The following is a 22,734-nucleotide window of genomic DNA, read 5'->3' on the forward strand; positions in this document are numbered from 1 at the left end:
CATGGCTTGCCTTTATGCGACAGCCTTGCTTGGTTCATTTGGTAGGAGCCCATACATCCAAGGCTGAATACCTAGAGCTTGTGAGTCATTCTCTCATGTGCCAATTGTATTCTGGGGCGTGGGGAAGTGAGGACAGTTTAGCTTGCAACTCAAATCACTGGAGAAACACTCTTCTGCAAGAGAACAGTCTTGCTTCGGGGTGCAGCGGAAATGCTCTCTGAATAGTTCCCATAAAATCACAATGGCAGTGTGAAACTGGCTATTTGGGTTCCATGAGCCCCAGGTGACAACAAGGACAGGTGGAGTCACAGCTTTGAATCACTCTCAGGTGATTGGCAGTTTTGCCCTCATTCGCTTTCACACCATTAGTGAAAAGGTCAACACAGAGAAAAGGCAAATAAGGTCTTAGTATTATTAAGGAAATAGCTTTGACCTTGAAGCCCTGTTGAAAAGGTCTGGGGGACATCTGGGCGTTCCTTAGACCATCCTTTGAGAATCATTGACCTCAAGCAATAATTGGTGGTGGAAATTCAGCGTCAGCTGGTGGAGAAGAATCATCATCACTCTGGATGTCAGGAGATTTGTATTTAGTTCCAGCCCTTCTCCGGTCCTCAGTTGTATCTTCTGTAAAAGGGGATAGTAATAGCTTCCTTACAGAATTGTTGTGAGAAGTCAGTCCCGGATGCTGTGAAAGCACACTGGTATGGGTAAAGATCTGGGGGAATAAAAAGGCTATTTTTTTCAGGGTCTGTGAGTATTCTTGAGGAAGGGAGAAGCCTAGGCCTGTGGTCCTAAGGCCAAGGTGACTGTCTTCTGTGTCCATGTCACTCAAGCTAGAAGGGGAAGGAGTTTGTACCCCACAGAGTCCCTTCCAGGGAGTAGAAAGGAACTTGAAGCCTCTTCCCTCTCCCATCGCTTTGCCTCCTGCCCCCAAATCTCACGTGGGCCCTCAGTTCTGGCCTACGTTTCTGTAGTCAGTTTACACTTCCACTTCCCGAGACGACCACAGCAGACAAACTATGGACAGTAGGGCTGAGCACAGGTTCTTAGACTTACACCCAGAGCACAATCTATGAAAGGAAAAAGTAATGAATTAGACCTCCTCAAAATTAAAGACTTTCGCTCTGCAAAAGGCTCTGTTAGGGTAAAAAGACAAGCTGCACACCAGGAAAATATGTTTTCAATTATTTGTCTGACAAAGGACTCGTGTCTAGAGTGTATAAAGAACTCCCAAATGTGGGCAACAAAAAACTACTAAAAATCTTTAAAAAATAGACAGTGAACAAAAGACAAAAATTTCACTGAAGAGGATGTAATGGATGGTAAATAAGAACATGAAAACCATTCAAACAACATAACCATTAGGAAAATGCAAATTAAAACCACAGCAAGCACGCGTAGGTGTGACATTGCATTTACTTTAGCACAAGGCTGCAGTCGGAGGGAAATGGGACAAGGGTACACAGGATTCCTATCTATTGTTTCCTACAACAGCATGTGAATCTACAAGTACCTTAAAAGATAAAGTAAAATCTAAAAATAGAGGATGTCACAGCCATGCTCCAAATCTCTAAGCATTTCCTATCACCCCTAGAACAAGTCTAAACTCCTGATCATGTGTCACAAATCCTACAGGCGCAGACCCTTGCCTCCAATTCCATCTCCTACTCACTCTTTTCTTGGAACACTGGCTTCCTGGCAATCCCTTGAATATTCAAGCTGGTTCCTACCTCAGGACCTTCGCGGTGCAAGTCCCCCCCCCCCCGCCTTCACTCAGATCTTTGTATGACTTTCCCTCATTACTTTGGTCTTGATCAAATGATCAGGTCTTAGGCTTTTCTGGAACATTCTATCCAAAAGAGTGTCCACACTGTCATTCCTGCCACACTCTCTGCACTCTGATGGTGTATTTTGTCAGTATTTGCTTATCTGCATATTGCCTATCTCCGTAGAAAAGGGGAGACGAGAGGTTCAGTGTGGGTGATGTCCTTGTCTATTATGTTCACCAATGCACCCCCACCTGCATGGCACTTGGTAGGTGCTCAGTAAGTTTTGATGAATGAATGAATGAATGAATGAACAAATGTAAAAATGGCAAGTCGATGTGCAGAAATGTTTGCTTTACCACACATTACTCTGTACTAAGCCCTCCTTACATTTCTTGCAAAGCAAATTTGCTTAGGCATGGGAAACTAATTCCAGAAAAGGAGAGGACCTAGGTTGGAGTCCCACCTCGGACACTATTCTGTCCAGCTGAAGTTGAATAAATCTCATCAGCTTTTTTTTTTTTTTTTTTTTTTTTTTTATTTATTTATTTATTTTTTTTAAAGATTTTATTTATTTATTTGACAGAGAGAAATCACAAGTAGACGGAGAGGCAGGCAGAGAGAGAGAGGGAAGCAGGCTCCCTGCTGAGCAGAGAGCCCGATGCGGGACTCGATCCCAAGACCCTGAGATCATGACCTGAGCCGAAGGCAGCGGCCTAACCCACTGAGCCACCCAGGTGCCCCAATCTCATCAGCTTTTTGAGTCTTGATTTCTTCATCTGAAATTAGGATTGCGCTAAGGAGTCTAGGCATTATAAGATCTCAGTAACTCTGCCCCAAACCTGTTCCTCCTCCTGATCACCATCTCAGCACAGGAAACTACTTCCCCATTCATGTGCCTGAGCCAGGAAGCCCCTTGAATCTGTCCTTGGCCCTTCCTTCTTCCCTGCCCCCCACAAACCAGCAGTTGCCAAGTCTTAACTTGTCTACTTGTAAGTCTCTCCTCCACATCTCTTCTACCTTTCCCTCTCTTTCAGCTACTCATCATCTCTTGGCCAAACCATTGCAATATCCTCCTGAACGGGTCTTTCCCATTCATCATCCATACCACTGGTGGAAGAATTTTTCTACGATGAAATCTGATTATATCAGCGCCTTACCCCAAACCTCAGATTGCTCCCCAGTGCTTTCCAGATAAAGAGCAAATTCCTTACCTTGGCACCTCGCTGGCCCCTGCTTATCTCTTAATCCCATCGCTCGTCCCTCCCCAGCACTTCCTGTCAACTCCAGCCATATGCTGAAATAAGCCATTCTCAGTCACCTCTGACTGACTTTGATGCTTGTCCCCTCTGTAGGCATGCCCATCTCTGCTGCTGGACCCCTGCAAGATTGTCAGGGTTCACTTAGCCTCAGCTGGGGGCCTCACTGACTTGCCGGTCTGTTTGATGCCCCCGCCCTGTTCTTACAGGATAATAATTCATCCTCATGCCTAACCGTATCACAGCGCTGGGCACACAGGAGGCGCCTAATAAAAGTTTAGCCAATGAATTACTTATGTGAGACATGAATGAGAATGTTAAACCTGCAAATCCTTGTCTAAGCTGTAATGAGCTGTTTGGGTTTTTTTTTTTCTTTTCTCTAGCATTAATTTAAGGTAGTTATTTGTAACCTTCAGGAGATCGTCCGGATTTGACTCCGCCCAGGGCAAAGAAATGGACAAGATGACCTCTGACTTCTCCTCCGACTTCATCCAGTTCCGTGTGTGATCTTGGCCCAACAATGAAATCTGGATTCAAAGAGATGTGGGTTTGAATCCCAGCTCTGCTGGCTAGCAGCGGAATGACCTTGAGCCTTAAGCTCCATGAGGAAAATCATGAGATGTCTACAAAGGGTTGTCATGAAGATTTGACAAAACCATGCAGGAAAAGCCCATAGAAGGGTGTTTTGCACTTTCGTGTCCACTTAAGTTTTAGTATACCTCCATCTAGTGGTCTTGGCCTAAGAAAAGGAAAAAAAAAATGACGAGGGGCAAGAGGCCCGGGGGAGTTAGGATGGATGAGGAGGAGCAGACGGTCTGAGGTTGGCAGGAAAAACCCCAGCTCCTTCAGTGCTGAGCGAATGAAGTGGCCATAGAGAGGCAGAACAGGAAGTGGGGAGGAAGGAGCCTGCAGGAGAGGACATCACTGTTTAGTGACAACCAGAGCAACTAAGGTTTAGGGGACTGGGAAGATCTTCCCAGCCAGTGGGTGGATTTACAGCCTCGGAGGTATTTTCCAGAGTCAGAGAAAGAGGTGGCCTCGGCCCCCTGCCAGCCTGTGGTAATCCTGTCTGCAGACTATCTCCGGCCCTCCTCCTCCCAGTGTGTTCCAAGTCCAGGCAGAGCGCCCACGTGAGGACTAACTAGGAGATCCAAAATAGTCCACCTGAGGTACCACTCTGGGCCAGGCAAAGACCAGAGTTGTGTGACCTTGACTGGGTCATCGGACTCTTCTGGCCTTCAATTTTCTCATCTGTAAAATGGGGATAAACTACCTACTTCAAAATCTTTGGAGGACAAAGATGAAAAATGGACATCAAGATGAAAAATGCTTCGTACAGAAGAGACCATCTAAGTCACATCCCTTCCTTTTATCCGACCTACTGGGTTTTCTTTTTTTTTTCTTAGCACATATGACCTCCTATTCTATAGAGTGTACTCGTTTATTTTGTGTCTCCCACACTATGGCATAGACCCCACAAGAAAAGGAACTTTGCCTAGCGTCTTGCTTGCTACTGGAATCTTAACACCTGGCAGGATTTACTAGTACAGAGTCAATGAAGGAATGGATTCTGCTCCTTTAATTCTTCCACTAGAATGTAAACCTCGTGAGAAGAGCTCATCAGTTATCTAGTGCTGCATAACAAATCATCTCCAAACTTAGTGTTTTTTAGCAACCGGGATCCTGGCATCTGTGGATCAGGAGTTTGAGAGCGGCTCAGGAGCGCAGCTCTGGCTCAGGGTTCTCCCACGCGCCAATGGGGCTGTCATCGTTTGAAGGCTCGACAGAGCCCAGGGGATCCAAGGTGGTTCACTCGCATGGCTGACGGGGGCTGCCCAGCTGGCTCCTCTCTTGGACATTTGCTAGGGCTGCACCGTCTTCCTGTTAGGGCAGCTGGTCCCCCCTAGAGTCAGCACACCAAGAGACCAGGGAGGGAGCTGAAAACGCTTTTATGATCCAATCTTGGGCCACAGAGCCTGAAAGTCGCAGAGCCTCCTGCCACAATCTGTGGGCCACACAGTCCAATCTCCATTCAGGTGGGAGGAAACCCAAGGGCATGAATATTGGAGAGGAGGACATTGGGGGCCATCTTGGAGGTTGGCGACCGCAAGGACAGTTTATTTGGTCCTGGCACGTGATCGGCACTCAAAGAGCATTTGTTGAATGCGTGAGTGGATGCGCATGTTCCACGCGTTCCTGGGCTAGGCATGGAAAGGAAGTCAGGCCTCATTCGAGTGGAAGGGTGGACACATAAAGGGACATAATAATTCTGCATCTCTTAGCAGAAGATGGTCTAAAAATTCCAGGGAGACTTGTTCAGTGTCCCGGAGATCAGACAAGTGGGTGGCATGTGGGCTGGGTTCTGAAGCAGGAGGAATGAAAGGAAAGGGAGTGCCAAGGAAGGGGGAACAGCATATGCAAAAGTCCAGTGAAAGCTAGGGAGAGAGGGTGAAAAGAAAAAGAGTGAAAAGAGAAAGATGTGTCGTCAGAGTCGTGTTTATTTCCTTTTTATATACATGAGACTTCTATTAATGCCTTTGCCTGTAGTAACAGTACATAATGTTAGTGATGTACTTCAAATAATATATTAGTAATAACATACGCTACTACAGATAGGAAGTGATATATAGTAGTAGTAGTAAAATAATAAGAAAGAGCGTAGCAATGAGATGACGAGGGAAGAACGGAAAGCACCTTGAGAGGCTGTGTGGTCAAGGTCATGACGGTCCATGACCTCCCAGCGATGCCTATTCGACATGTGTTCAGCTCCCCACCAAGGTCAGGCTCCAAGCCCCGCGCTGAGAATATGAGGATGAGAGCAGCTAAGGGTTCGAGGGACGAGGGCAAAGGCACGAATGCGAATCATAGTGATGAGAACCAGAGTCATACAGGTTCCTGGAGGTGCAAGGCAAGGGCTCAGAGGGCCAAAGCAGGCACCGCTGTGGCCCTTTGGAGGAAGAACAGAAGCCCAAGAATATCTAAGAGACCAACTTAATCCCCGGTCAACAAAGATACAGGCCTTTGTAGAAACCGACTCAGGGTTTTTTGAACACTCTTCCTGCATGCCTCCAAGAGCCAGCCAGAGGCGCGGTCCTGCCCCGCTTGCCCGCAAGGGAGAGATGCCTTCCCCTGGAGGATGGTTTGTGGCAGGGTGGTTTTGTGGGGGGGCGGGTTCTAGATACCCCTGCAGCCTGGTGGGCTCCCTCCGCCACATCAGGTCTCAGCCCGGGGACTGGAGAAGCACGGGAAGGAAAACAGGGACAGCAGGCTGCCCCACTCCCCAAACCCCGGCTCCCCACGGCTTGGGCTTAAATTATGACTCGATATTAGTTCTCCATGGAGCTGCCTCCACATCCTCAATCCTGAGGAAATGAAAGCACTTCTTCCAGATTCTCCCCTGCCAAGTGTGCCGCACTGAGGAGCAAGGAATTTGCTCCCTTGTAAAATGAAGGATGTTGAAGACAGACTTGCCCAGGCCGCGGGCTAAGGGGTGAGGCAAGACTTCTGAGAACCAAACATGGTGTGAGGAAAGGTCTTTTGAGGTGGCCTGGGCAGTCTCCCATAGGAGTGGGACAGGAGAAGCCTAGGAAGGGACCGGCGGAATGGGCCCCCATCCCACAGGAAAGGGACTGCTCAGAGCCACAGGACACCAGAGGAGAGCCACACCAGAGCCTGGGCCAAGAATCTCCACCTGGTAGTTTCCACTGCATCACGGACAGACTTCAGCTTCACAAGACCCCTCTGGGAATTTGAGAAGTTTAGAACCCAAAGGACGCTGGCCAGCTCTTCCCACCTTGCCTGAGCTCTCTGTTGTCCCAGGGAAGCCATTCTCCAGGTTGTGAGGGGACCCCCTGCTCCCTGAACCATGCAGCCCAACCCCAGGACAACTGGCTGGCCACCGGTGCACTCTGCTTTACACTAAGAGACATTAACTTCACACCCAGTCATTATCGCCCACACCACTGAGACAGTGAGAAACACCCTCTCCAGGCAGCTTGGAATAATGAGACCACAGAGCACCGGTAGTAAATACCCATAAAGCACAAGCACATGGAGATTTGGCCCCTGCTCTCACAGCTGGTGACAAAATCATAACTTATAGCCTGGTGACAGCCAAGCCCAGAGAGTGAGAGGTCCATTCTCTAAGTGTGGGACACACTCTGGAAAGGTTCCATGAAGGAGGCATCCTTTAAGCTGAATTTTGGGAGATGGGTCTGCCTCACAGACCGAATGGGGAGGGCATTTTGGGGGAGGAGGAGGAGGCATGGGTCTCCGAGCAGTTGTGGGAAGCTCCACAAGCTGAAGACCCAGGGCTTGGGGGGAAGTGTGGTGAGTGATAAATCCAGTCAGAGAGGCTAAGCCCAGGTCACAAAGGACCCTATGACCAAGCTGAAAGTGTGCATTTTGCCCTGACGGTCAATATTTGGGGAGTCACTGAAGGATTCTAAACCAGAGAGTAACATTGAAACAGAGACTTTTCCTTTGAATGGCTGTGTGACCCCAGAAAAGATACTTAACCTCTCTGTGTCCCAGTTTCCGTATCTGTGAAATGGGGATAATGAATACCTTTTTCATCCAGTTTTTCAGGTTTTTAAAGAGATTATGCATGTGAAGAACTCGGCACAGTGAGGCACATATAGTAAAGGTTCCACAAGTCATAAACTCACTAGTGGTACATTTTAGAAAATCACTCTACCTAGTTTCTAGGTAGAGAATAACGTAGAATGGAACCGAAGTGGACCAGGAGGGCCACAGAGGAGACAATTGCCATGGTATAGGTGTGAAGTGATCATGGCCTGAGCTAACATGGAGGCCTTGGGGAGGGACAGCGCAGGCTGAAATGGGAGATGTTGAGAACAGAGAACCTTCTGGAATGAGTGGCTCTTGGCAAGTGGGGTGGGGGTGGAGAATGAGGAATGTGGATTTGCCTGTTAATCACTGAGATAGAAAATCCAGCTTGGGGGAATGAACATGGGAATAATTCAGTGGTTATTGACATGTTGAGTTTGATAATGTTGTCTACCCAGGAGAAAGCTGCCTAGCTTGGCTGGAGAAAGGTCATCTGGGGAGTAGAACTGAGGGTCAGCAGCACAGACTGGTCACTGAAGCCATCAGAGAAGACAAGATGGCTCAGGAGCTGAGTATAGCCTCGGAGAGAACGTTTGAGGGGGTGGGCTGAGACCTGCCCTCACCCCCCAACTATAGCAGGAAATAAAAGAGACCTGTGGAGTTCTTGGCTGGTCTGTCATTAAGAATGTTGGTTTTCTGTAAATTGAACTTTATTTTCCATGTCCTAGAAGAGGCTAGAAATAAAAGCGAAGAGTAAACTCTTGACATGATCTATTTTCTAAATATAGATCTTCACATCCTGGGTAACAGACCCCTTTCAGTTTTGAAATTTGAAACAGGGCAGGTGCCCATCCCACGGTTTTCGCCCCATGCCCTCCACGGTCAAGTCACCAGAGGAATTTCCCACATGGCTAAGCCAGAGCCTGTGGTCTTTCTAGACCAGACTCAAATGCCACCACCTCTACCCACTCTTCCTCTCCCATCCAAGGCAACCACCATGGAAATAGTTTTGAATTATGTTCCACAGCAAAAGCAATGAGACATGTTTTTTTTGGCAAAACAGATCTTTCGATCTGCCTACACATTGGAATTACCTACAGAGTCCAAAAAAAAAAAAAAAAAAAAAAAAAAAAAAAAAAAGCCCCACCTGAGCCCTTCCTTGAAGCTCTCAGAATCCCTGGGCAAACTTGACATGAGGCCCAGGATCAAGAACCTCAGGAACAGTTTCCTCATCTGAGCAGCCTGGTCACTGGTCACTGGGAGGATGACAGAGACACAGACCTGAGCTGGAGAAAGTCAGCCCCCAGCTGCACCCCAACTGTCCCTGAGCCCTGGGCAGGTGCTTCTCTGGCCCCGGACCTCATGACCGTAGCTCAGCTCTAGCTTGGTTTGTCAGGCCTGCGGGAGCTGGGTAGGGTTCGCTCTCCACAACTTTTCTAGACTGCTGATGCCCAAGTTTTGTGGAAAGGGCTATGAGCTCAAGTTTCAGCTCCTTCTTATCCGCAGTCATCCCTCTCTGATTAAAAAAAAAAAACAAACAAACTTCCCAGGAATATTCTTTCTGGTTAGAGAGGTGCCCTTTGGTGATTTCCATTGGACGAACTCTCGGAAAAACATCTCATTATTTTCTTCTACCTCGAATGACCGCTGTCCTGTCCCATTCTCATCACTATTGACATCGGGGGCCACATCATTCTTTGCTGCAGGATGCTGTCCTGTGCATTGTAGGGCATTAACAGTTCCTCCGGCCTCGACTCACTAGAGCCTGGATCCCTACATGACCCACCCCCACTCCAGTCGTGGCAACTGAAAATGCCTCCTGGGGGCCCACATCACCCTAGCTTGAGTACGAGTTCTCGGGGGAACAGCTTGTTGAGGGCAGGGTTCATGGATGGGTCAGCTCTTTCTCTTCTGTCACAGCTTGCCACTGGTGCCTGACACTTGGAAGGTGCTTCCTCGGTGACCGTGAGGGAGCCCCTCTCGGCGCGGTGGCTCACGTGGACAGATGTAGCAGGCGGAGGGCTTTGTGAGACGGTGATGTAGGATGTTTCCCCCCATTGTCCCCCTTCCCTGATCCGACTCTCCCACTCCCAGGTATGTGGCAGGCCCTGCACATCTTTTTCTTCCTGTGCTCAGACTTTTATTTCCAAAACCCATTGAGGTGAACAGGGTATGAGAACCAAAAATTTTCCTCTGGATTAAGAAGAGATTTCCAGGGACTTGGGCAAGAGGTAAGAGAGTAAAGTCAGCAAGTCCCAGGAATCTTCTGAGCCTGTGGACGGAAATGATACACCAGAAGCCTTGGTCCTGGGCAGGGACCCATGGGCTCACCCAAAACCTCGAGTCCCAGGTATGGCACAGAAGTGGCAGAGACCTCCTGGTCAGAGACCATAGGCACCTTAGTAGATGGAGGTTGATGACCAGCAGGACCCTCCAGAAATCAGGAGATCATGTCAGATGTCAGATCCCTGTTACAAACTCCGGAGGACTCAGGGAAGAGAAACCAAGAAGCACTGAGGCAGTATGAAGCTGGAGACGAAATCAAGTTCATTTATTGAAAATGGAGAGTTGCCATAATTTCTGGTGCGCCTGACTTTCTGGCCTGGGATCTGAACCATGGTAAGTTCAAAGCCCCACAGTAATCCTAGCTATAATTTACTGAGTGCTTATTATGTATAAGACACTCTTCTTTCAGCTTATGGTGAATTATCTGCCAATTGTCCCCAATATTCCTCCTCTTAGTAAGTTTCCCAGTAACTGCCAAGTTAAGAGATAAGGACTCACAGACAGTTTCCAGCCGGATGACTCGCCCGCCATCTAAGGGGGAGGGGCGGCAGAGGAATAGCAGGAAACACTGAACACCGTGTCAGGCGCCGTACCCTGAACCTTATAAGCACTAATGGATTTATTTCTCACCAACAGCCTAATGGGGTTGGTTTTGTCCCCATGAGCATTTGTAGAGAAACAAGTGGAGAAACAGACTCAATGAATTATCCAAGTCTTTCAGCTCACAGTTGGCAGACTTGGAATTTGAACTTGGGAGAGAGCCTGCCTGCAAAGGTTGTGTATCTAACCAGGAAGTCATCCTTCTGAGACTCAAGGACCCAAGCTCTTAGCCATACTCTGCTGTTTGGGCACCTAATATTCATAAAAGACCAAGTAGTAAAATGGGAAATTTGTAGGAACCAAAGCATGGTTAGAACTAAAATGGCTTGTTCGTGTTACAAAAAGAAGAATCAGGCAAAGCCAACTGTGAGTTGTTGGCCTACCTCTGGAATGCATAACACTGAGCTGAAGACCAAGTCACCCATCCAAGAAGTTATTGTCTTTCCTCATCTCTAAAGCAGGGCCACCAGTGCTGATCTGAGGACTGATGACTGAGGAGATCATCTCCTTGTAATGGATCTGCCAGGGACACTAGCCAAGTGGAGAGTGCAGGCAGAAGAAGACAGGGAAGGGGGAAAGAAATCATTATCACAGAGAAACAATGGAAGGAATTGGCAATGCTTGACTTGGAGAAGTCTGAGGGGAATACAGGTGTTTTCAACAACCCCAAGGAGCCAGGATCAAACCGGAGGGGAGCCAGGATCTTGGGAGGCTTTGTGGTGTGTTTCCAGCTACCCAGAGTGCTCTGGGCTCGTGTTTTCTCAGTTGCTGTCCCAGAGCAGGCTCCCCAGAGACAGCAAGTGGCCTTCATTTAGACCCTGATTTGAACAAATGATAAAGACAGTTGTTGGGGGGTTGTTTTTGTTTTAGATGACAAGAGAAATCTACATTTGGGCTCGATGTTGGGTGATATTAACAAATTCATATTCTCTTCAATAGGTAGGTGTGATAGTGACATTGTAATTATGCAAGAAAATGATCTACCCAAGTCCCCGCCCCTTACTTTTCTAAAAAGTTGGATGTAAGGGTGAAATGGCATATTGTATGCGGTTGGTGTTACAACTTCAGCACAAATAAGTTGCATTTAGTAAAGCAGGTCTGGTAAAACCAGGCTTTGACCGTATAGTTTATTGTACTCTCTAGTTCTGTTTCTGTTTGGAAGTTTTTATCATGAAAAGTAACAAACTTATCCATATGCAATTTTTACCCATAGATATTTCGACAATGAAGGAACAGAGGTGAGGTGGCTAACCTTGACCCTGAGACCTCCTGTAACTGACCTCCATACCTCCTGTAAGAGAATCCGTTAGCTGGTGCACATGGACAGGGGGGTTCCAGACAAGCTCCCTCTAGTGCTCTTTCTACACTTGTGTCAGCATCTCCTGAGGCGTCTTTGTGAACATATCCCAGGCACATCAGGCTACGTCTCAAAAGGGATGGACTGAAATCCTTGCTTGTGGGTATACCCAACAGTGCCGAGGGTGGTAACTTTTGTCTAAGAAAGGGGGTAATAAATATAAGCCAATATGAACCTAAACCCATATAAATACATATTTATTTGTATTTCCCAAAAGAAACAATGGAAGGATAACCCCAAAGGAATGAAAATGGTTGTCATAGAGGAAGAGTGGGAGCAGGCTAGAGAAAAAGAACTAAAACTTCCTTGACAGTATTGGTATTTAGTATTATGTTTTACATGATTTAAGAAAAATTAAGCAAGGGTGAAAAAAACTACCTGCCTATGTATTTTGACTTTGGAACAATATAAATGTTTTACATAGGTTTAATAAACATTAAATGAGTAAAAAGCAATCTTTAAAACCTGAAAACCACTGAAACAAACAAACCTAACCATAGTCCAGTGAGTAGCATCGTCATACAGAAAAAAAAAAAGAAAGCAAAACTTTTCAAAAGACGTTAAGCTCAGTATTTTGATTGTATGTCCCGAAAGCAGGAGCCTTTAACCTGGAGCAGTGCCCCCCACCCCAGTGGACATTTGACAGTGTCTGGGGACATTTTGGGCTGTCACCAATGGAGGGTGGCTCCTGGCCTCTAAATGGGGGAAGAGACTACAACCCACAGTGTATTCCCACAACAAAGATGCTTCCAGCCCAAAACACAGTGTTGAGGTTGGGAAATCCTGCCCTAAAGCAGTAAATTGTAAAGGCAAAAAGAATAAAAAGTTAGCTCTTCAAGATCACAATCTCAAATATTCTACAAACAATAGTGACAACTCTCTAGCCATTTGAAATGTTTATCGGTATGTTGTAAGGTAAGGTGGATAAGTTATTCTGTGTTCATGTCACGAGAATTCAAGATTTGGGGCACTGGAGAAAAGAGACTCGAGAATAGAATCAGAGAAATTAAGTGAAAATTCTGCAATCTCAAAACATTCCCATGTCTGGTGCCTCGGGCATCCATGGGGCACTGGGGTCTCAGGGCATAGACTGACTGCTTACAGAGTGTGGCTGTCTTCCAAAGAGGCAGAAAGCAAAATCTTGGGCCAGTGAAGGGCTACACCCAAGCAGTCCTCAGGTCTACCTGGCGTCAAGGAGGTGGTAAAACCAACTGTACTTCTGAGTGGAGGCTTGGCAAGGTCACAGTGCAGAGGAGTATTCAGAATGGAGGTACTGGGTGGCAGCTTCCGACAGCACAGTCGGTCACAGGGAGGTGGTGGATGAGGACAGAGCAGGGCCCAGATTCCCCACCAGGGGGTACAAACAGGGCTTCTGACTCTAGGAAGCTCAGGGAATGGCAAATTCCCAGCCTCCTTTCCCCCACGTGAGCTTGCTAACACTTTGAGATTCATCAAGAGTTTTCCAGAACTCTCTGGGTTACTCCTGATTTCCAGACACAGCTGCCTGTCCCCCGAAGGCAGTGGGTTGACACCCAGTTTGGGGACCGAGAGAGGAAGCTCGCAGCTGCCTCTGCAATGAAGGGACCTGAGCTTAGAAAGCCCCATCCAGAGAACTGCCTGCTTCTCCTCCTGGTCTGGATCCTAACAAGGAGGCTGCTACAGAGGGAGAAGTGGAAAGACCAGGAAAACATCTCTCAAAACCACCCAGCACCTGCGCCTTCTGGCCCACATCTGCCTCTCACCATCCTTCTGGCCCTGGGAGATGGGCCAAGACACAGGAAGGCTGGGGTCAAGGGGGTACTTCAGGAACTTGGGGCAGATGGGCGCAGGAAGCACGGGAGGAGGGAGGGGCCCAATGTCAAAGGAACAAATATTGTCCAAGGGCTTCTTCATTGTGACAGCTTCTCCATGTGGAGACCGGCAGCTTTGTGGGCACGGTGCTCATTCATGCTTGGAAAGCTCTAGGAAGGAGTACGTAGGTGAAGGGAAGAGCCCGTTAGAGAAAGTGGGATCGGGTGGGGGCGAAAGGGGGTCACTGTGGACATAAGTGGGGTACAGGCCACAACACTCCCTAGCTGGGCTGGTGTGGGAGTTGATGGCCTCTGCCCTCTCCTACCTCCTTCCAGAGATAAAGAATTTTACTGTAAACCTGTTTGTTTTCTACCAAGCTCAGTTCCTCTCCTCCAGCTGTGGGCCTAACTCCACGGCCAGGGGCTCTCAGCTGCCCCTTCAGGGCAAGGGCACCAGGATGAGACACACGTGGTCTGGGGGAGGGAGGCAAGGGGAAGAGGAGAAGAGGGAGAGGAGCTTTGTTTTCGCTCCCTCCAGCTGCGGGCAGGACCAGGGACAGGGCCCAGGCAGGAGCAATGTAGGTTGTCTACCATGAGTGTTGAGGAGGAGGAAACCATGCTTCTTCATCTCTGTGTGATTTCCATCCTGCTCCACTCTGTGCAAAGGAACAGAGAACTAGTGAGGGGCAGTTAGAGAGCTATGGCCTGGGTTTTAACAAATCTTATTGAATGAAACTAATTATCAGCGTGCCCTAGTAGTTCCACCATCTTTACCAAGACATCCAAGTTCTGAAGAGCATTGTTGCCCCTGCTTGTGGCTGAATGTCCCGGGTCTCTTTCATCTCTTCCCCCCCAAACACACTTTCCTCTTTGGTCTCATAGCACCTTCTTCACTTTAGGTGGAGGGTGGGGCGGGGTGGGGGGGGTGCTGACTCTTTTGCCCTTTATGTGGTCCTAGCCAGGTCCCCCATCATGAAGCTCCACACTATGGTGGCCAAATGACTCAGGCTAACTGAAGAACTCCTTTTCCTGGGCATAATGACTAATTCAGGGTAGGCAGGCAACAGAAACTGGGCCAATCAAGAACTTCCCTAAGATTTTATGCATGGATACTAGAAGCAATCATGTGGTCCTCCCCTAAAATCAGGTCTCTGTAGGCTTAGGGGTGCTGGCAGAGCTGGCCTGAGTGACAATAAATCTGAAACCCAACACAGGGGACAGGTGGAGAGTGAGAGAACTGATGACATGACATGAGTCCCTTGTAGGGTAGGGTGAGTGGACTAAGGGGCTTTAGCAAAAAAAAAAATAAGCCTCTGTCCCCAGGCTTTTCCCAAGCACCGCCATCCGGAGTTCTCTGCCACGTGTCAGAGCAAAGCCAGAACTAAGGGTGTTGCCTTCCTACCCAAGCTGTTTATTCAGGTGGACTCAGGACACTTAGATTAAGAGCATGGAGGTCAGTAAGTATAGTTTTTAGAGAAACCTAGGTCAAACGAGATCTCGGCTGTCCTTATTTGAGCAAATAGACTTGAAGCCTACTTGGGACTTCTTGGGGGAATTTTATTGCCCCTGAAACTACAAGGCTGACCTGCCAAAGCCCTTGACCCAGAGGCAGGTCTTGGTTCTTCCCCCACACCTACAGGAAGGGACTGCAATAGCATTGCAGCCCACCCCCCCAAGGGGTATAAACCTGGAATGCCATCTCAGGTGATCAAGGTGGGCCCTCCCAAGGGGACAAGTCAACAGCTACAGAGCATGTCAGCCAGGGGAGGTTCCCCTGGGGGGCAGGACCAGAATTGCCAGAGGAACCCCTCAAGTGACTCACTGACTGGTGGGGAAGAAAGTCTTTTCTGTTCCCACGCAGTGGGATTTGATCACTGCTATGGTGCAGTCACGTCCTCGGGTTTTCTTTGTATGCCTCCTCTGAATGGGACTTTTTATTATAGTTTTCCTGTTCCTACCTGGCATTGTCTATTGGTGTAGAGAAGTTGGGGGAGATCTCTTGTTTCTTCAAGTTGTGGTGCCAACAGAAATGACACTCACCCTGAATGCTTAGCACTCGGGAGCTCCTGGTTTTGTGCTCATCAAAGTCTTTGGGGTTTGGAGCTCATCTCCCTCGGAGAAGGTGTGACTGTGTCTAGGTGTGAGAAGACGAGGGACCATGAACACTTGGTGGCTGGAAGCATGGATAGCTTCAGGCACTGTTAGACAACACCCTACTGCTAGTTCTTCCCCTTCTTTTAGCTAAGAAGACACTCAGTGTTTGTCTGGACACCTGGCCAAGCTATTTCCAGCCTCCCTTGCTGCTAGTGTGGCCAAGGGCCTGAATGAAAATGAGCAGAAGTAATATAAACGACTCTGTGTCAAGCCCTTAAAAGGAAGGGACTTATCTCCCTTCTCCCTACCCTGCTGCTGGAATTCGGCTGTGCTGGACAACCACTTTGGACTATGCAGTCAAGGAATGGCTGATTCTGTGTCACAACTCCCAAACCTCCAAACTTTTGTTTTTGAGGCTTTTACGAATTCAGTGACTCTAAGAACGTATAGAAACCATATCCTATAAAAATTACTGATACCAGGGGCGCCTGGGTGGCTCAGTGGGTTAAGCCTCTGCCTTTGGCTTAGGTCATGATCCCAGGTTCCTGGGATGGAGCCCCACATTGGGCTCTCTGCTCAGTGGGGAGCCTGCTTCCCCATCTCTCTCTCTGTCTGCCTCTCTGCCTACTTGTGATCTCTGTCAAATAAATCTTTAAAAAAATATTACTGATACCAGAAAGCCATAAAAGCAGCAACCTTGGAAAGCTTTGAATTAAGAGTAAAGATTAGAAGATAATAAAGAGACAAGTGCAAATTCACAGTATTAGTGGTTGTATTGTTGGTATTAGCAGCACATGAGTATACAACTTTTCAGGTGGGCAACACATTAGTGAGGGGAGACCTTCCCCATTCTGACTCTTGCTCTCCTTCAAGTAAAGTTCCTGATAGAATTAGCTAAGGATACAGAATGTCCTCAGAAGTCTGGGGCTATACAGGATAAGAATAGCTAAGCACATCCATAGTGGAGATCATGGACCCCAGAACTCCCAAGAGAAGCCAGCCCCTTTGGAAGTATTATTCTCAGGGTGGGGGACTGACAGACCCAAGCTCATTTCCAGTCCACCACAGCCTCTCTGTGTGAGTGTTTTGCTACAGGATTAAATATTGTCATTCAGGAAGAATTAATGCCAACAATTCACACACGTATTTGGCAGTAGGATCATAAACCACCTTCTAGGTTCTGAGCCGCACAGCATGAATAAGACTCCCTCCTCATACAAGAGAAGAAGAAAACATAGTATCTTCCCTCTGGCTTTCTAGTGTCTGAGAAAACGGTTTCCCCACAGAGTAATCACTTCTGTAATCAACGTGACATTTTGTGCATGTGTTGTCTGCTTCTCAAAGTGTTTCGAGCATGCAAAAGAATCTTACTTATTAGATTCATAGTTTTAATTATTTGTTTATGTAAGCTCTTGATTACAAATTTCTAACTGATGTTGAAATGTCCGGGGAAATTTAATGTTAAGTCTTTCTGCTTTAGTTGATTATGTGTAAATAGCAAATAAATATTTTTGAAATGCAATTGCTAAATATTAAAGGGAATGTTGTTTTAGAGATTAATGAGTTAGCACCTTCATTACATAAAAGACAGGTAGGTTCTCCTCTCCGTATTAACAGCCCCTCTGAAATTAGCACTGTGCCTAGCCAAGAACAGGTGTGATAGCTCATTAACTCCTTTGGGTCTCAGTTTCTTCATCTCTATAGACAGGGGGTTGGATTTAATCATTGGTAAGCCTTCATCTCTAAGATACTGGGTTATTATTAAAATTCAAGAACTGTTTTGTTCATGTTTATACCACATCTTTACCAAACTGGAACAATCAACCACACAGAGAAATGGAAGTCATCTCCCTCAAAAAGACATTGACCTCTAGCTTGCCTTTCTTTCTTTTATAACATCGCAGCTGCTTCTGTGTAAATAGACTGTCAGCATTTTGTCATGGCACATGTCTCATTGATAGGTTTGCTAGGCACACTTACAATCAAAAGTCAGCCCGTCTTGCAGATAATTACCAGCTTCTGCACTGAGATCTCAGCTGCTGTAGTAAACTTTCTGATTCTGTGCGCTAGTTTCCCACAGCAATAGGGAAAAACCCCCCAAAAAACAAAAGAAAAAACAAGAACACAAAAACAAAAAGCACAACTGCCTGCTTCTTAGTGGGCATCACACTTTAGCAAAGGCTCAGCATTTGAATAGTGTTTCAGTGTTGACAATGTCCTTTTCTCACAATCACCCTTGTCTTACAGATAAAACTCAAACTCGGGAGAGCCTGAATGGGCTCCTCAAAATCACACAGCTAGAATGAGGCAGGGCAGGACTCAAACCTGGGTTCAAGCCCAGTGGCTTGTCCGGAAACATACCCCCAGTTTATAGCAACATTTCTGTATCGCGTAGGGTTGTCATGAAAGCAGATTTCCCTTTTGCTTGAACGTTTAAGCAGGTCTCCAATTTTATAGAAACAGTAACACTAATTCTAACGCCTTCTTCTCACTGTTAGTTCTGGCAAAGATTGCCTCTAAAGGCTGAACAGACAAAGAAAAAAAAAAAACCTGTGGGCTTAATTAAAATGTATCAATTAATAAAGAGAATTAAGGAGCTCCAAAACATAGGTGTCCTTCCGCCTGCTGTCTATGCCTGGTGCCTTTCTCTGTGAGGGCCCTATGGAGGAGTGTAAATTTTTCCCTCCCAACTGTTAACTGCCAAGTGCTAACTGTTAACGGCCCAAGGTTGGCTCACTGATGTCATGCCAGGCCATGTGACTCGCTCTGGCCAATGAAATGTGAGTGCAAGTGACACGCGCCGTGAGCCAATGAAGAACTACTGTATATTTCCACTCCACATATTCTAGATCGCAGCTGCTCCCACTAGCTTGGTCCCATAATGAAAAGGATGTGGAGCAGAATTTCAGCCAAACCATGAAGATCAAGTAATGTGAGGGAGAAATAAAATTTGACTGTTGTAAGCCACTGCAGTTTGGGGCGTCATTTGTTCCTGGAGCCTGATTATCCCAAATCTGACAGACTCGAGCAATGATGCCATTGTATTGGAAAGATCTGTCAACACCGAGAGACGAGAGATGGGAGGCTCCTCGAGCTGGTACTTCCCATCCCAGAACCTAATAGAGAGCCCAGCATACAGGAGGTCACGAGGGAATCTTTGATGACTGGCTGGATGAGAGGAGGGATGGACAACGAGGAGGATAGGAGAATGATCAAAAGGGAGCACAGAGTCCTCAGGACAGAATCCAGCTCTTTTAAAGCTCCTGTGGATATCCACCTATCCTCTGACTTCATCAGTCCTACTGCTCTGCACATAATCATGTAGAATGGTGCTGATTACCTCGGGCCTTAATATCCCACCTCCATTCATCCAAGTCTACAGTCCCTAAAACATCTTCTCTCAGTCTTGCTGTGTGTGTCTCCATCAGTCAGGCACTTCTGTTGACTTACCAGGAAAACCCAATAGGAAACTGACATAACAGCTGTCTACCTTATCTCTGACCCCTTAGATACGGCTGCCGCTCCAAGCTGCCATGCCTCTTTGTGCTACAAAAGCAATTTCTGGCAACAGCTCTCGGCCCAAGTGTTCACTGGGAAGACACTGCGATGTTGCTGTTTTCTTTCATTCCCTGCTGTTTTCTGCATAGCTCTGGGCAGCAAAAAAGCATAGTAATTTGAGTACAGTCTGTACAGAGTCAAAAACTCCTTGATCAAATCTCTCTTTTTTTTTTAAGATTTTATTTATTTGACAGAGATAACAAGTAGGCAGAGAGGAGGAACAGGCTCCCTGATGAGCAGAGAGCCCAACGCAGGGCTTGATCCCAGGACCCTGGGATCATGACCTGAGCCAAAGGCAGAGGCCTTAACCCACTGAGCCACCCAGGCACCCCTCCTTGATCAAATCTTAATGCTGTGTGGAAGTCTGGAACTAGAATGGCCCTGCAGGATTGTCCTGAGTTCAGCAGAGACAAACCAGCCTTCATCTCCGCACAACAAGCTGTCATTGGATGCAGGCTAGAGCAGAGCAGTCCGTGTCTTGAACCTGCTTTTCCCTGTCCTAGGCCCTGGTTACACCTGCGGCCTCTCTAGAGCAACTGGTTTGCTGTGACTCTGAGCTCAGAAAACTGACTGGACCAACTTTGCCAAGCCGGTTGCAAGTTGCAAAATGCAATACCACCATTTTGTTACACGGAAAGAAATTTCAAGTACCTAGGTGCTCAGTTAATCAAAGTCTCTAACCAAACTCGAGGAAACCCTAGGTAAGTATCATCACCTTCTAGTTTACAGATGAGAAAACTGCAACTCAAAACAAAACAAAAAAAAACGATGTGACTTGGCAGCATCACAGAGCTAGCAAGCCAGGTTTCGAATGCTACATGGGATTCCACCTTGTGAGGTGGCTCAGGAACAGAAAGAGATGAGAGATGAGAAGCCGTGGCTGCTTTCGGCACAAGGGTCCCAGCCCAGGCTCATGGCTGGAAGCAGAAGTCAACGTATCTGTGCAGGCCGCCTTCTGGCCAGCAACACTTCTCTATCTTCGTGCCATGACCTAGTTTCACTCACCTGGTAGATCTATGGCCTATTTCTTTCTTAAGAATTGTTTCATAACTCTTGCAAGTAACTGGGACATGCTGAGCACAGCATCCATGAGCTTGGAGACGGGAAAAAACAAAACAACAACCCAACAACATTCCTTCAAATGTGTGGGGCAATGTTTGCCATCCAGTAGAAAGGCCGGAAGGGAAATTAAGAAGAGTCTTGAGGGGCACCTGGATGGCTCAGTGGGTTAGGACCTCTGCCTTCAGTTCAGGTCGTGATCCCAGGGTCCTGGGATCAAGCCCTGCATCGGGCTCTCTGCTCAGCGCGGAGCCTGCTTCCTCCTCTCTCTCTGCCTGCCTCTCTGGCTACTTGTGATCTCTGTCAAATAAATAAATAAAATCTTAAAAAAAAAAAAAAGAGTCTTGAACCACCCTTTCCCATATGTTCAGGTTGGTTTCTTTTTTATAGCAGCTGCCCTAACTCACAGGCGATGGGGCTCTGGATTGCTGGACCATCTTTTCAGTGGGACCCTCTGCACATGGAAAGTTCAAAACTTACTAGGATTAAGTCCTTCTTGAGTCTGCTGTGAGTATTGCATCATAAGTACCCAAGCTGGTTCCCTAGTGCCAATAAAATCCACTGTCCACGTAGGGTCCCAGAGCTAAAATCCAGGAAAGAGTGAGTTAAATGTTGGGAAGGGATGTAGATGTGTTATTTAGGCAACGCAGTTCACTACTTTTGGGAAGGTGGAGCCATAAAATGCTGTGATAAAGGGGCTACCTGTATAACCAAATGGACAGAATCACAGGTGAAAGCTTTCTTTCTCTCTCCCCTTTGTGCCAAGCCAAACCTGCTGGTACTGGTGTTTCCTCCTCCTCCTCCTCCTCCTTCTTCTTTTTCTTCTTCTTTTTTCTCTTTTTGCAACAGGACTTGGACACTTGGCTGGTTTTCATCTCCTTTCCCACAGGCCTCCTACTTTACTCCTTGGGATTCCTTGTCATCAACTCCACCCAATGGCCCCATTCTCCAGAAACAAAACCACAAGGCCTAAGGATTTTGCAGAACATGGGATTACAAACAGAGCAAATATAGGGAAGTTAAACATCCTACAGATTTCTTACAGATCCGGTCCTTTGTCTTCAGCTCCCGGCTCCCTCTCAAATGTCGACCAGAAGTCCCACTAGGGACTACAGGACTCAACCCTGAAGGGGCGGCTCGCCCACTGTTCACTCTTCTGACCTGACTTCCACCCTAGAAAATCTTCCCAACATACAAATCATGAGACTGAGGCGCTGCCTACTGTGCTACGGAGGCACCTTTAACATAAAATCAGAACGTACCCGGCCTACACCTGCCCCCCATTTCCCCTTCCTGCAAAACCCTCCCTTGTCATCCCATTGTGATTAGAGTCCCTCGGGGCTCCTTACCTGGAACTCTGGGTCCTCCGTGATCTGGACTCCGCTTCTCCAGCCTCGTCTTTATCACTTTCCTGTTCATCCTGTGCTCCAGCTCTGTCTAGTCCTCTTGCTGTGCTTTGAACAGCTCCAAGTCTCTCCACCTCAGGAGCTTTGCACTGGCTACTCCTTCTCCTGAGAACTGTAAAGCTGGCTCCTTCTCATCTTGTGATCTCAGCTGAAGGTCACCTCCTCAGAGAGGCCTCCCTGGATCACTTTCTCTGCAGGGGGACGCCCTCATCCCAGCCATTCCATTCTTTACCACATCTCCCTCTTTTGTTTTCTTCAAAACCCTTAACCACTCTCAGGAACGATCTTGCTTATTCATGTGTTTGTCTCTTGATTGTCTGCCACCATCCATCGCTAAGCAGGAAACTCCATATGAGGGCAAAGACCAGGTCTGTCCCACTCCCTGTTGTCTCTCCAGAAGCAAACAGAGCATGTGGGGGCCCGCAAATATTTGTAAAACAAATATTTGGAACACATTGTGGAACATATTGTGTTATTTCACCTGCCACCAGTTTGTTAACTGGACTCACCATTTCGTGTCAATTGCCTGTTATCCCAAGAAGCCATTGTTGACTCTGACCTTCCTATCACACTCTGGGTTACCAGAACTGCCATCATTTGTTTTTTAAGCCACCCACGTTAAAATGCCATGTGCCAGGTGCTGTGTTAGGCAGTAATTTCACCAAGTCAAAGGAGACATGGTTCCTGACTTCAAAAAGCTTCTGATCTAATGGAAAGGCAGGAAGTAAGGGTGATCCCTCAAGGATGCTCTGGTAGAAGAAAGAAAAATAGACAAGAGGAGCATCTCAAGCAGACTAGAGGGCTCTGGCCAGGCTTCTAAGAAATGACTCTTGAGCTAAGTGTAAGTAAGAGCTAGAAAGAGAAAAGCAATATATTTTGGGGTGAGGGAGTCCCACAGGCTAGGAAAGTATGGTGTGGACACCATGGGGAAATAGACTGACCTAAGCAGGCAGTGGGTTCTAGGGAAGGTATGCTGGGCAAGGAGTTTGG

At 47.3% G+C, this 22,734-nt stretch overlaps 1 long non-coding RNA gene across 1 annotated transcript; it reads right to left on the reverse strand.

Annotated features, from left to right (window-relative positions):
• Window positions 1-472: 472 nt before the first annotated feature.
• On the reverse strand, window positions 473-21,759 carry LOC132013269 (uncharacterized). Its single transcript, XR_009402948.1, has 3 exons — window positions 21,688-21,759; window positions 21,111-21,307; window positions 473-624 (listed from the first exon to the last, which is right to left on the reverse strand). It is a non-coding gene; the product is annotated as an uncharacterized LOC132013269 (long non-coding RNA).
• Between the last annotated feature and the right edge of the window lie 975 nt (window positions 21,760-22,734).

The sequence above is a fragment of the Mustela nigripes genome, chromosome 3 (genome assembly GCF_022355385.1).
Source record: "Mustela nigripes isolate SB6536 chromosome 3, MUSNIG.SB6536, whole genome shotgun sequence".
NCBI classification, from domain to species: Eukaryota; Metazoa; Chordata; class Mammalia; order Carnivora; family Mustelidae; genus Mustela; species Mustela nigripes.